The sequence below is a fragment of the Bos taurus genome, chromosome 18, assembly GCF_002263795.3.
Source record: "Bos taurus isolate L1 Dominette 01449 registration number 42190680 breed Hereford chromosome 18, ARS-UCD2.0, whole genome shotgun sequence".
In the NCBI taxonomy this organism is placed as follows: Eukaryota; Metazoa; Chordata; class Mammalia; order Artiodactyla; family Bovidae; genus Bos; species Bos taurus.
This window is the reverse complement of record NC_037345.1, coordinates 40,918,055-40,931,083: the sequence shown is the minus strand read 5'-3', so window position 1 is coordinate 40,931,083 and position 13,029 is coordinate 40,918,055. Positions and strand designations below refer to the sequence as shown.

Genomic DNA, 13,029 nt, shown 5'->3' with positions numbered 1-13,029 from the left:
TCCTCCAAGGCACACGGCCTCCCCAGCGAGAGCGTGTGTGTCCAGTGCCTTAATGAACAGTGACTCTCCTCTGGGAAGGTAGAGCTGATGTGGAGGAGAGAAGCGACTTCTCAGGTACTTTCCAGGCTGTGCTAATACAGGCAGCGCTAACAATTACCATCCAACATGGCAGGAGGGGAAATGTTGTGTTTTCCTTTCTCTTGATGGGGGATGGGGTGGGATGGGGTAGTACATAAGAGCTGGTGGGGGGTGGGGGGTTGCTGAAAAAGGTACTTCTGATGCAGTAGAGCAGACCTAAGAGACACATCTGGGCCCAACATACACCTGGGGATGTGTGTGCTGTGGGGCAGGGAGGTAGCAGAGAAATAGAGTCGGGAAGACGGTTGTTTAAGGGAATGAGCATTTACAAATGCAAATCTAGTAATTACATACCCACACACACACACCTAACCACCCATTTGCACACACAATTACCCAATTTGTACAGGTTCATAATACATAAGTAGGTGAGAGGTGGGCTCACCTGTTGGACTGGCTTCAGAAAATGTAAGTAATCCTCTCATATACCAGGGAGGAGATTAAAGTCCTTCAGGGAAAGGTCTTGGGCCAGCAATTAGATATCCAAGTGCGTCTGGTGTGGTGAAGGTCTTTGTTACGTGTGGTGACCTCCAATAAGAGTCACTGAGTCTAAGCAGTGTTCGCCCATCTGATGGCTGGGCTGCTGCTCGCTCATCTGCACCTCCTGGCCCACCCAGCTCCCCTGTGGACCCTTACTCAGCCTCCATCTCCAACCGTAGGCTTTTCTCCCTACTGGAGGTCCACATCTGTCTCCTCCACCAGCACCCCATTCAAACTGCCACCGCATACCCAGGCTTCCACTGGTTTCCCTGCCTGGATCCTGCCTACATGCGCCCTTAAACAATCTTCACGAAACAGCCCCCATTGCTCTTCAAATCGAGACCAAACTCCTGAACACATCTGTAAGGTGCTGCCTCCCCCTTGCTCCAGCTCAGCTCACAAACTCCTCCTCTGTCTCCACTCCCCAGCCCCACGGCCCACCTTTCAGCTCCCAGATTCACCAGTTCCCTCTGCCATGGGGCCTTTGCACTGGTCAGCCCCTCTGCCTGAAATGCTCTCCTGTGGGCTGGGCCTATTTAGACCCTGCCCAAGATAGCTGAGACCTCATCTTGACCGGAGTCTCTGAGGGCTCCAGACACCTTTCCCTACGGCACCTGGCAGAATTGTGATTTTCCATTTGCTCATGTGATTTTTCTGAGGAGTATTGGTTCCTCTCTCCAATCTGTAATCTCCATCAAGGCAAAGGTTCCAGTCACATCTCCAGTGCATAGTAAGTCTTCAATAAAATCTTTGAGGATGAACGAATTATTGAGTGATCATATGAATGAATGGGACCCTCTTCTTGATGACTTTATGCATGCTTCTCATGTGCCATCTGCATATTTGCCATGATAACTGTTCTCATTGCTTCCTCTCTGATAAACTATGAACATGGTGTGAGCAGGAACCTAGGCCTAGGGATGAAGTTTCATCTGTGGTTGTTGAATGAATGAGTGAATGGTGAACAACTGTGAGCCTCAGAATTGCTCCCTTTACTCTGCACCTGGGTTTCCCTGGTGGCTCAGATAGCAAAGAATCTGCCTGCAATGTAGGAGACCCAGTTCCGATCCCTGGGTCAGGAAGATTCCCTTAAGAAGGAAATGGCAACCCACTCTAGTCTTCTTGCCTGGAAAATCCCATGGACAGAGGAGCCTGGCAGGCTATAGTCTATGGGGTTGCAGAGTCAGACACCTGAGTGACTAACACTAAACACTTAGAGTACTCTGCACCTATGACTGCTGTGACTCTCATGTACAATACTTCTCCCCAGAGACGTCTTCACACAGTAGGTGTCCCATATACTTGCTGGTTCGATAAAGGAACTAAAGCTATCATGCCATGCCATACAGACAATACAAAAGCAGTTTCCAACATGTCACTGAGTGTTCAGCACTTACCCAATATCTTACATACCCACTGCAGTAGTCTTATTTGAAGTTACCAAGCAATTTAAAAATTAAATGAGCAAGCACCCTGTCATATTTTGATCTAACTATGCACTAATTTTCAGGACAGAGAAAAAAACAGCTAATTACTATTTTGTACCACAGTCTTCTCCTTCCTTCCACTGTAATATAATGTAGTCAAATAAAGAAGTTACTCTAGTGCAATTTTCATCTCTAGAAATAAAACAGCACTTATAACTCTTTGTTTGGGAGTTTAATTTTAGTTCACTTAAGAGCAGTTATCTGATGTACTTGTAAGAACAGAGACACCCTGGAAAAAGGGGAAATCACACAGAGGCAGAGGGTAGGCTGGGAAACTGGCACGCCAGGTAATTACCGCCTGCAGGGCTCAGGGCATGCATTTTACTCCCCAGGCCTCCCAACCCTTCTTCACTACCCTCAAGGTGGGGCCGTACACTATCTCCACATGGGCATGAACTTCTTAAGGCTAAATCTTGTGGTCTCCTTAATGAAATCCCTGTGGTGGCTGCTTCTACCCTCCCTTTGTATTTTAGATTCAACCGCAAAATCTTTCTGCCCCCTCCTCTCTGGCCCCCCATGGATTTGTGGTTTCCTTCTGGTTTTCCTACAAATTCCAGATAACACCCATCAGGGCCCCGGGGCTCCTCAACAGAAGACTCGAATTCCCTGAGCGTGAGCATGGCTGAGACCCACCCGGGCTGTAGAAGTGGAGACACCCCCAACCCCTACCCCCATCAGGAAGCCTGAATGCCTTCCTCCCCAGCCTCCAGACAGCTGAGAACCAACCACAGCCTGGAAATGACACACACTCACTCATCTCTCCTGGCATATACTCTTTTTGGGAAACTCTAACCAAATAGAGGCTAGAGGGAGAACATACGATTTATAAGATATGCCACATCAGCTAAATTAATACTGATTTGTCCTGGGGCACAATTACAAGGTTTAAGGTTACAGCGCCAGCAGTTTGAGAGACAATTACACTCTAAGACAGCTTGTGAAGGGCTGGCAGAGTTGAAATCAGAACAAGGGAAAGTTTGGTGGAAGATTCCATTCTAAGTGAATTAGATGCTTCTTTTTCCTCTGAGTTCCTTTACCTTTTTCTCTCTTCCTCTTGATCTGTCTCAGATCTCGGTCTGTTCCAGGCTCTATCACTCTTTACAGTTAAGCAATGAGAAGTTGTGCCTCAAGCATTTCCAAGTCAAGACTAGTGGAAGAAATGTGGGGGCCAGGGGTCCCTCTGCACCTGGGGCCAGAGACGGGTGAGACAGTGCACCGCCACATGTGTATGAGATCCTTGGGGACAAATGGGCTGGGGACACGGCTGTGGGAGAGGGATTCCAGGCCCACTCAGCATGGCCTGTCCAGGATGTGCAGGAGTCACGGATGGGACCCTTCTCCTGGCAGAGGTTGACAAGGATTCCTGGGCCCCCAGCATGTGCTTCTGAAGGCAAAATGTGCGCTTAGTGAATAAGCATTAATGCTGCCAGTGCCCAAGGGCATACAGTGCCCGAGGTTTACAAAACCCTCTGTTGAGAAGACTCACAAAGCTCACAAAGCAGGGATTTCTATTTGTTCTGACAGGAGGATGGATGAATCCTCCAGAAGGATTCATCCCAGAAGCCCCCTGGGTGTGACGGGGGACTGGGTGTAAGCACTGGGTGTGGGGAGGAAAAAGAGCTTCAGTGTCCCTGGACCTCAATTAGAATACTGCAGAAAAAGCCCACATCTGCCTGCTCCTCCTGCCCGGTCTGTAGGGATCTCCGGCTCTGCCTGGGTGTTTTTAAGATCAGGTAAGAGGCCAGACTCAATGAGACTAAAAGCATGCCAGCCCCTGGGGACTACAGGGGGGTTGGTCTCCAGCTTAGCTGCGGAGTGTGGAATCCCCGCTGGTGAGTTGGGAACAGCAAGGGGACCAGGCAGGGACTGGGGAGTGTGTAGCCTTGGGCACACCCAGGTCCTGACCCTCGGCCCCTCCAGGCCTTCCCCTTTGCAGAGTTAAACTCCAGTGTTCCACTTTCTCGCATTTAAAAGCCTCTGAAGCCACCGCACACCCCATGACCCTTACAGAGTATTTCATTTAATGCCCTTGCTCCCACTGACTCAGGCTGCCTTTCTTCTCATCCAAGGCTTTCTCAGTTTGAAAGCTTATTAAAAGGGAGAGAAGTCCCCTAGCAGCTTTCACTTTATAAGTTCCAGTGTGCACTAAAGACAGCTGAACTGAGGAGTAGAGAAAAAAGCAAATTAGCCGGATTCCTTCCTCTTGTTTCTGCTCAACACAATCCCAACTCCTGCTCAAGCTAACCCACAGGAAATGGAGTCAGCGGACAGTTAATGCCTAGTGACGAGTAAACTTTCCCCTACAGGGTGGGTGCCTCCATGAGGAAGGTCCCTCACTGACCATCCCTGCCATCCTGAGCTGGATGCCTGGGGACACAGGGGGAGGAGGGCGGGAACCAGAGGAGCTGGGACCACAGCAGTCATTTGAGAAATTTCAGGGAAAACAGCAGAACCGTGTGCCATGGGCCCTGGCCAATCTTGTTTCCTCTCTGATTCTGCTGGAAACATCTTTTTCTAGAGACCTTTACAGCTCAACTTGGAAAATGTCATAACAATGCTTTCAGCAGCCAAGTGGTCCTCCTGGAAGACAGAGTCGAAGGAGCCCATGGATCTATGTGCTATCTATATGGGCCAGCAGCATCCCCGTGGGCAAGGTATGGGGGCGGGGGGGCAGGGAGAAGACTCTTGAGAGTCTCTTGGACAGCAAGGAAATCAAACCAGTCAATCCTAAAGGAAATCAACCCTGAATATTCATTGGAAGAACTGATGCTGAAGCTTAAGCTCCAGTACTTTGGCCACCTGATGAGAAGAACTGACTTACTGAAAAAGACTCAATTCATTTCAGTTCAGTCAATCAGTTGTGTCCAACTCTTTGCAACCCCATGGACTGTAGCACGCCAGGCCTCCCTGTCCATCAACAACTCCCAGAATTTACTCAGATTCATGTCCATTGAGTTGGTGATGCCATCCAACCATCTCATCCTCTGTCGTCCCCTTCTCCTCCTGCCTTCAATCTTTCCAGCATCAGGGTCTTTTCAAATGAGTCAGTTCTTCACATCAGGTGGCCAAAGTATTGGAGTTTCAGCTTCAACATCAGTCCTTCCCATGAATATTCAGGACTGATTTCCTTTAGAATGGACTGGGTGGATCTCCTTGCAGTCCAAGGGACTCTCAAGAGTCTTCTCCAATACCACAGTTAAAAGCATCGATTCTTTGGCACTCAGCTTTCTTTATAATCCAACTCTTATATCCATACATGACTACTGGAAAAACCATAGCCTTGACTAGATGGACCTTTGTTGGCAAAGTAATGTCTCTGCTTTTTAACATGTTGTCTAGGTTGGTCATAACTTTTCTTCCAAGGAGTAAGCATCTTTTAATTTCATGGCTGCAGTCACCATCTGCAGTGATTTTGGAGCCCAAAAAAATAAAGTCTGTCACTGTTTCCACTGTTTTCCCATCTATTTGCCATGAAGTGATGGGACCAGATGCCATGATCTTAGTTTTCTGAATGCTGAGCTTTAAGCCAACTTTTTCACTCTCCTCTTTCACTCTCATCAAGAGGCTCTTTAGTTCTTCTTCACTTTCTGCTATAAGGGTGGTATCTGAGGTTATTGATATTTCTCCCGGCAATCTTGATTCCAGCTTATGCTTCATCCAGCCCAGTGTTTCTCATGATGTACTCTGCAGAAAAAGACTCTGATACAGGGAAAAATTGAGGGCAAGAGGAGAAAAGGGTGGCAGGGGATGAGATGGTTGGATGGCATCATTGACTCAATGCACATGAGTTTGAGCAAACTCTAGGAGATAATGAAGGACAGGGAAGCCCGGTGCTGTAGTCCATGGGGTTGCAGAGTCGGACACAACCGAGCAACTGAACAACAGCAGCAGGGAGAGAATCCACGGGAACTCAGAAGCCAAGGGCACAGTCATTAACCCATAGGATGTTTACAAGCCAGCACCTTCAGTGGGCCAGTCTTTCGCCTAGCTTAACCCAGTCTAGAACACCCACATTGGTGAAAAAGGCAGAGAGCCAGTCCCTGATGAATTTCACCAAAATACAGCCACCAGGGGCAAGTCATTACTCATTTGATTTGTACTGGACAGGTAACAGATTTCTGAAGTGGGGAGTGTGGGTGAAATAAGAAAACATCAGTGGGAAGCATGCATCTTGGGACGAAAGTAATTTTCTTTCCAAAGATCTTATGCCCAGAGTAGAGGAGGGGCAGGACCCCATCCAAGACACCCAAATCCAACAGGGGCCCTGCGGTCACCTCTAGAGCAGGTATTCACCCTCCAAGGCAGCCCTTCACAAAAGGTTCCACACACCAGAGCATCAACAGCCACATGGGTGGCCTTCCAGAAAGTCCCTGTGAGTGGAATCACTGCACAAACCAACCCTCTACCCAGAGGTTGTAAAGCTGGGTGCACAGAGCACATCAAAGTGAATGTGGGCCAGGTGGTCCCACACCAGAGGAAGGGAAACAGGATCCCCATGCAGTCCCGAGTTCTTGGCTCATGCAGTAGAGCCCAGCATGTGAAGAGAGGGGACTCCCTCTATCTCCCAGCACCACTCCACCAAGCCCTCGGACCTCCTCAAGGGCCCATGTCCTCCTTCCAGGAGGTGGACATCTGCAGGCCATCACTAAGCCTTTCTAAGGAGGCCTAGGAGGGCCCAGCACAGGCTTTCCATCCTGGAATGTGGGGAAACCTATTAGGGAATCTCTGTCATCCCACTGGCTACTATGGACTAACTTCTGCTCCACTGGAACAGCCCTGAAAGCTCAAGACTCTGTTCTAAGGAGCTGGCCTCTGGAGAGCAACACCCTCAGCTCTCCTCAGTGCCCTCACATGCAAGCACACACCTTGAGGGCTCAGACCCCTTAGCTGGCTTGTTCCCCAAACTGAAGAAGCTGCAGCAGCCCCACCACGGATGGAGGGCGGGAACAGGGCATCAGGGACTGCACCCACCCCATCAGGACCTGCACCAGCCAGAGGTCGTGGATGCTGGATGCTGCGGAATGCAATCTCTCCATCAGTGGACCCTGTGGGCCTGGGCAGTAGACACCACATCACAGGGGTGACAAGATGGCTGGAGGACCAGGAACCCCAGCAAGACTGCTGGGCACTCCTAGGAGGCCTCTCTGACCCCACTGAGCACCCACAATCATAGGGAGCCTTGACCTGATGCCTCTCACACCCAAACCTCGCAGAGGAAATCTACGTGTAAGCTTTCCCTGAGGCCCCTGGGCAGGTGGTCTGTTGGCTCATGTGTCTTCCCTTGAGTTGAACAAAAGGGGCCGTAGTGTGCTCTGATTCACTCCCCCAGAATTTTACGACTGCTTCCCTGTCCTCACTTCCCCACCTTCTCTTTCCCACAGCACCTGCTTCCTGGCCAAATCAGCACCATCGCAGACTCACCGGCCTTGAATCCTGATGGCCACAGGTCAGGGTGAGAACTGGGAAGAGGGAAGGGGACCCCACAGGGTGCAGTCTACTGAGCCCCTGCTCACGCCCAGCCAGTGAGGGTTCTCCCCAGCCAGTCCCCTCCAGACCCAAAACCTCCTCAAGGCTGGGTCTGTGGGGCCTCTAGCTGGGGTCCCCAGCAGGCAATGAGTAGTGTCCATGTGAGCGTAAGGTGGGGAGGCCTGGGCCCTGGAGCCAGGCCCCCAGGGACAAAGATGGCACATCCCAGCAGTCATTAGTGTCTGCAGCTTCTTTGCAATCAGGGATTAAGCAACAGAGGCAACAAATGTCCCTTTCTGTGAGCATTTGACCTTATCTGGAGTGTGTCATCAGCTTCGAGAGTCATGGCTTATGTCAGTGTGGGTGAAAAACGGCCTCCACGGCTTCCAAATTGGGATCACTCTGCTCTCAGCAGCAGATGTAAACCAAGCCTGTGGTAAGTGGCAATAAATGGCTTGGAAAAAAGCAGTGGGTCCCTGACTGCCATCAGCCACAGAGGGCAGGGAACAGGCTCTCTCAAGCGCTTCCCTACCACCAGCCTCGATAAACGGGTCTTCTGGGCTCAGCCTGCAGGACCCAGAGGCTGGGGCCCTCAGACTCCGCTATGCAGAGCATGGGTCCAGTTTGGCTGTAGCCAGCAGGGGTCCTGTCCCAGGCACCAGGCTGTTGCCTTTAGCAGCATCTGCTTTCTCCTGTATCCCGGTCCCATTCAGGCTTCCCTTGCTACCGTTAGGCAAGGTCTGACCACAGAGCCTAGGGGCCTACAAGTGAGGGCGGCCTTGTGCCATGAGTGGGTGGGGGTCTGTGTCCCCACTGACGCTTCAATCACATATCAAACAGACTGGCTCCTGCTGGCACACTGCTTCCTCTAGCATCTCTTTATCAGAATCTTAACACACACATGTTGACATGCTCTCTTAAAAACTGTTGATAAAGTGTGACTTCAGATGAGTCCTCGGAAGAAGTTCCCTGCTGTACATGCCACCGACCCGCAGACAAGCTCTTGACTCTGTTCCACTGTGATAGAAGTGTTCAGTGAGACGCAAGATGACGAATTTCCAAGTTGCTTCCATCAAAAACTGCTCCCGAGAGTCTCAAAATAAATACCCAGTACCTATTGCCCTGGCTGTGTGCCAGGCACCTCTCTGAGTGTCTACAAATATTAATGCTGGCTAAGGACCTACTGTGTATCTGCAGAGACAGGAACAGAAGAGGCAGACATTTGTATCCAGATTCTAGTCTAGTCATGGGTTAACAGCAACCCAAAGGCTCAGCTGAGGAAGGGGCTAACCCCACCCCAGTCCTTGCACAGTCGGGTGACTTTTCAGCTAGGTCTTGGACGATGAATAGGAGTTTTCTGGGGTGGAGGGTGGTGAAGTGGCTGGCTTTCTAAGACAAGGAAGTAGCATATACAGAGGCATTCAGGGGCCAGGTATATCTGAGGAATGGGGACAAAAGAGGAGACGCTGAGGAGGGAGATGAAGCTGGGAAGGCAGGATGGGATCTGGTAGCAGTGGGTCTTGAATGTCATACCAGCTGACCACAAAATACGTGGGCCATATTTTAATCAAAGTCCAAGAGAGGAGCGGGACAGAGGGCCAGTGGTATGAGATCTCTGGACACCATCTGCTGGCACAGGGACTGGGGACTGCCCTTTGGTAGGGCGAGCCCGCTGGGGGCCCGCTGAGCACACGGTGCTGTCTAGGGCCCAGGCTCTGCCAGCTGGAGATCAGAGCGACAACACGAAAGCCCAGAGTCAGACGGCAGGAGAGACTCACGGTGGAGGCAGAACTGCATCCCGGCCCGAGCAATGGAGTCTGACCAGAGAAGTGGGGAGAATACGGGCAGAAGGACTGATATAAGCCCGGGTGTGAGGGCACGCAGTGCGGGGTGTGCTCATTCCCAGGAGGGGGCAGCTTGCCGTGAAGGCTCCGTGAGAAGGATAAGGACATAAGCGGGGGCAGAGATGGCCTCGAACACCAAGTTCAGATGGCAGAACGCTATCTTGCAGGGAACAAGGGGCCACCACCACGGCGGGCAGTGGAGTTAGGGGACTGATGATGACAGCGGGACAGACGCAGCCGAGAACGACCAGCACAGGATCAGCATCGTAACAGGGCAATGGCCAAGTCGCCTAGCTCACAGGGCATCCAGCAGGGCACCCAGCAGGAGACTGCCTTCTCCCCAGAACTGGCACTGCTTCCTAAGACAGGTGATGCCCGAGACAGGTTGCCCCTGGCTCCTCCAGGTGCCCCTTCCACTATGACCCCCACCCACCGTGTCATTGTTTCCCTCAACTTCTGGGAAACACTGTCTACAAACCCACTGTCTTCCCTCCCACTGTCCCTCCTGGCTCTTTCTGCCCCTGCAAGGCCCTTCCCTCCTTCTCCCAACTCCAGCTGGAGGGCACCCCTTTTCTAAACACCGTCTCTGCCCCTCCATTCTAAGGCACTGGCTGTGGACAGCCCTTTGACCTTCACGCTCCACTTCGACCTTGTGGGTTCCACGTACATCTTGGTCCCCTGGCATCAGGACCCCCATCCATGATTGAAGACCCCTGTGGAGCCCAAGGCGGAGCCTAGTCCCTGAGGCCATCTGGTAGAAAAAGTGCTGGGATCCACCTCATGCTGTCCACTAGGATGGGGTGTCCATGACAAGTCTTTAGCCTCGTCCCCTGTTCCCCGCCAGACATGCACAGTAGTCTGGTGGTCCCCCAGCTACTCAGTCAACATTTTGGGAAAGAAAGGTGGGTAGCGGGAAGAGAATAAAATGAAGATGTATGTGTGAGTGGCCGTGGGCACTAGGGCTGCAGGAGAGCCCGTGGCTGAGGCCATGACCTTGTCCAGCTGCCACAGCGCCCAGAGGGCTACCACTGCCTCCTCCAAGTCCCCCCCAGGTTGTTCACACCCCAAGCAGGCACACCCTAGGCTCGAGCCAGGAGGGGCTCTTCCTTGTTTGATGCACTAAGTACAGTCCTGAAAACTTGAGTCACAGTCATTATTTTTAGGGGGAAAAAATACCACGTTTTATTCCAGATGCACAAGAGTAAGTTAGCTAATTTTGAGGATTTCCATGGGGAATTCTTTTGAACAAAGAAGAATGGCTCCCTGATTTGTGCTTGATAAATGATGATTTCCGATACCAGATTTCCTTACCACAGTGAGCACTCATACGTTCTGAAGTCAGAGGGACTTGCACTTGTCATTACCTCCATCCCCTACATCACCACTCTGACTGCACGTGACCCGGAGTGTTCCTACCTCTGCCGCAGTTCCTGCCCAACCAGGTACACTGCCTCCTCTAGCCGCTCACTGATTCCTGTCTGCGTGATGCATTAGTAACTTATGTGGGGGTCTAGAAACATGGATGCTCTAGCTTCCACACAGGACTTCCTTCTTAGAAAAAACAAATTCCCTGCCCACATCCCATCCACCAAAAGAATGCTTAATCAATGAAAAAATTAACTGTATCCCCAAATAAAGAAGTGCAGATATTTTCTTTACAGTGCTTTATTAATTTGTAAATACCATTATTGAATTTTCGAAAGTTCTAATTTAAATGTATTGATCTATTATTGTTTTGTAGATTTTTCCACCCAAATGTCTCAGAGGAAATGAATGGCTACCACTGGACTACTGCAGTTGCAGGAATTTGGCCAAACCATAGAAGAAGAGCTTTGCATGCACACTGCTGAAGGAATTACGTGGCGCACAGTCAACAAAGCTGATGTGTTTTATACTCAGTCCAAATCGGACAACTTTCCTGTAATAACTGTTGGTACCCCTGACTTGGGAAGCGGGACAGGAGCATGAGGTCCCCTTGCTGGCCAGTGGCAGGGGGTGGACAGCAACTTGGAGGACAGTGGGCAGAGAGTAACACACCAGCCAGTGTGAACAGAAGAAGGTCAGCTTTACTCAAAATGTCTCACCTGGCCATTCTGATGAAATCTAAACCAAGGGGTGGAAAAAGCATTCTCCTCTCCCTGTTTGCTCCTTTCCAACAAAAGAATTTCAATAAGAAATATACGCTGGTTGTCCCTGTGGTAAACTTCATGGGAGTTTATTTAGCAGTGCTTTGATACGTTAAAGATATCTGGATGGGGGTGAGGGACCCAGAGATGGAGTAAAAGGGCCTAGGTACCATCAGGTCGGTCTGTCCCTACAGACCTCGACAGCGTCTACCCCTCTCCTGCCCCCCTATCATCATCCTCTCTCACCCAGTCCCCTGTCACCCCATCACAGGCTATTCACAACGTAAATCACACCATGAGGCTCCCCTGCCCAAACCCTTCAAGGCTTCCCATTGCCCTGGGAATCAGTCCCTTGCCTCAGCCTGCAAAGCCCCCATGAGCTGGACCACCCTCCATCATGCCTCATCTCACTGCCTCTCTCCTCCCTGGCCCTGATGCTCCGGCCCAGCTCCCCCAGCACACCAGCCCTGTTGCCACCACAAGACCTGGGTCCGCAAGGGCTCCCCTCTGTCTGGTTGCCTGGCTTCATCTTACTCTGCAAGTCTCCCATCAAAGGTCACTTCCTCAGGGAGGTCTCCCAAGACTTGCCCCATTGAGTCAGGCATCCCTCCCTGTCACACCACCCTCTCTTCTGCTAGTGTATTTGTTGGCTGTAAATCCTCTGTCCCCCCTACCCGCCATCCCCTGAGCCCCGACACTTCTTCCTGCCCAAAATTTAAGCAAAGACCTCACCTGCCATCCAGTCCCTAGCCCTGTAACAGGTGCGTGGCAAGTGCAAATAAGCACTGATCTAGTCAAGAGAAATGGGCTCACTGTGGAGGCCTGACTGGTGTCTGTGATGTAGAAACACATGTCAGGCACCTGGGTGGCCACAGGACAGGTCCCTGCTGAGAACCAGTCAGATGTGAGCCTTCTGGAAAACAGCCCAGCCCCGCCCTCAGGAAGCTGCACTTCCAAGGGGAGCCAAGGGGCTGAGACGCTCGCCCCCAGTGCCTTAAGGCAAAACATCTGAGGACACAAGACTCCTTCTGGTCTGAAAGCGCTCACATCTGAGGCCACAGCTGAGTTTCCCTGCAGAGTTTGAGACAAATCAGTTGAGTCACTTTTGAATTATAGAGTGCTAAAAAAATTAATATTTATGACTCTTCAGTGTGTCACCTCTTTTTGGCCACTCGTAACTCAGACTCATTTGGCCTCGAAGCTTCTTAGGGCCGAGTCACCAGGTTCTTGGGGGGATGGACGGGCCTGCCTGGGGTGGTAACAGCATCCAGCATCCAGGCCACACTTCACAGGGTGGGCCTGTCTCCAATGCTTACATGCACCTCCGACGTCATGGACAGAGTTTCCTGCCAATGTTCAATCCCATGTGTGAATCTCTACGCAGGCAACAGGGAGGACCTTAGGCTGACTAATCGGGGGCACGATTGCCTAACTGGGCCACGAAAAGACAGGACAAAGACTGATTGCTGGCAAAATTAAGAATCTGTT

At 51.1% G+C, this 13,029-nt stretch overlaps 1 protein-coding gene across 18 annotated transcripts in view; it reads right to left on the bottom strand.

The window, feature by feature from the left end:
- ZNF536 (zinc finger protein 536) overlaps positions 1 to 13,029 on the bottom strand; it is a 448,340-nt gene that overhangs the window by 291,132 nt on the left and 144,179 nt on the right. The gene's annotated exons all lie outside the window — the stretch shown is intronic.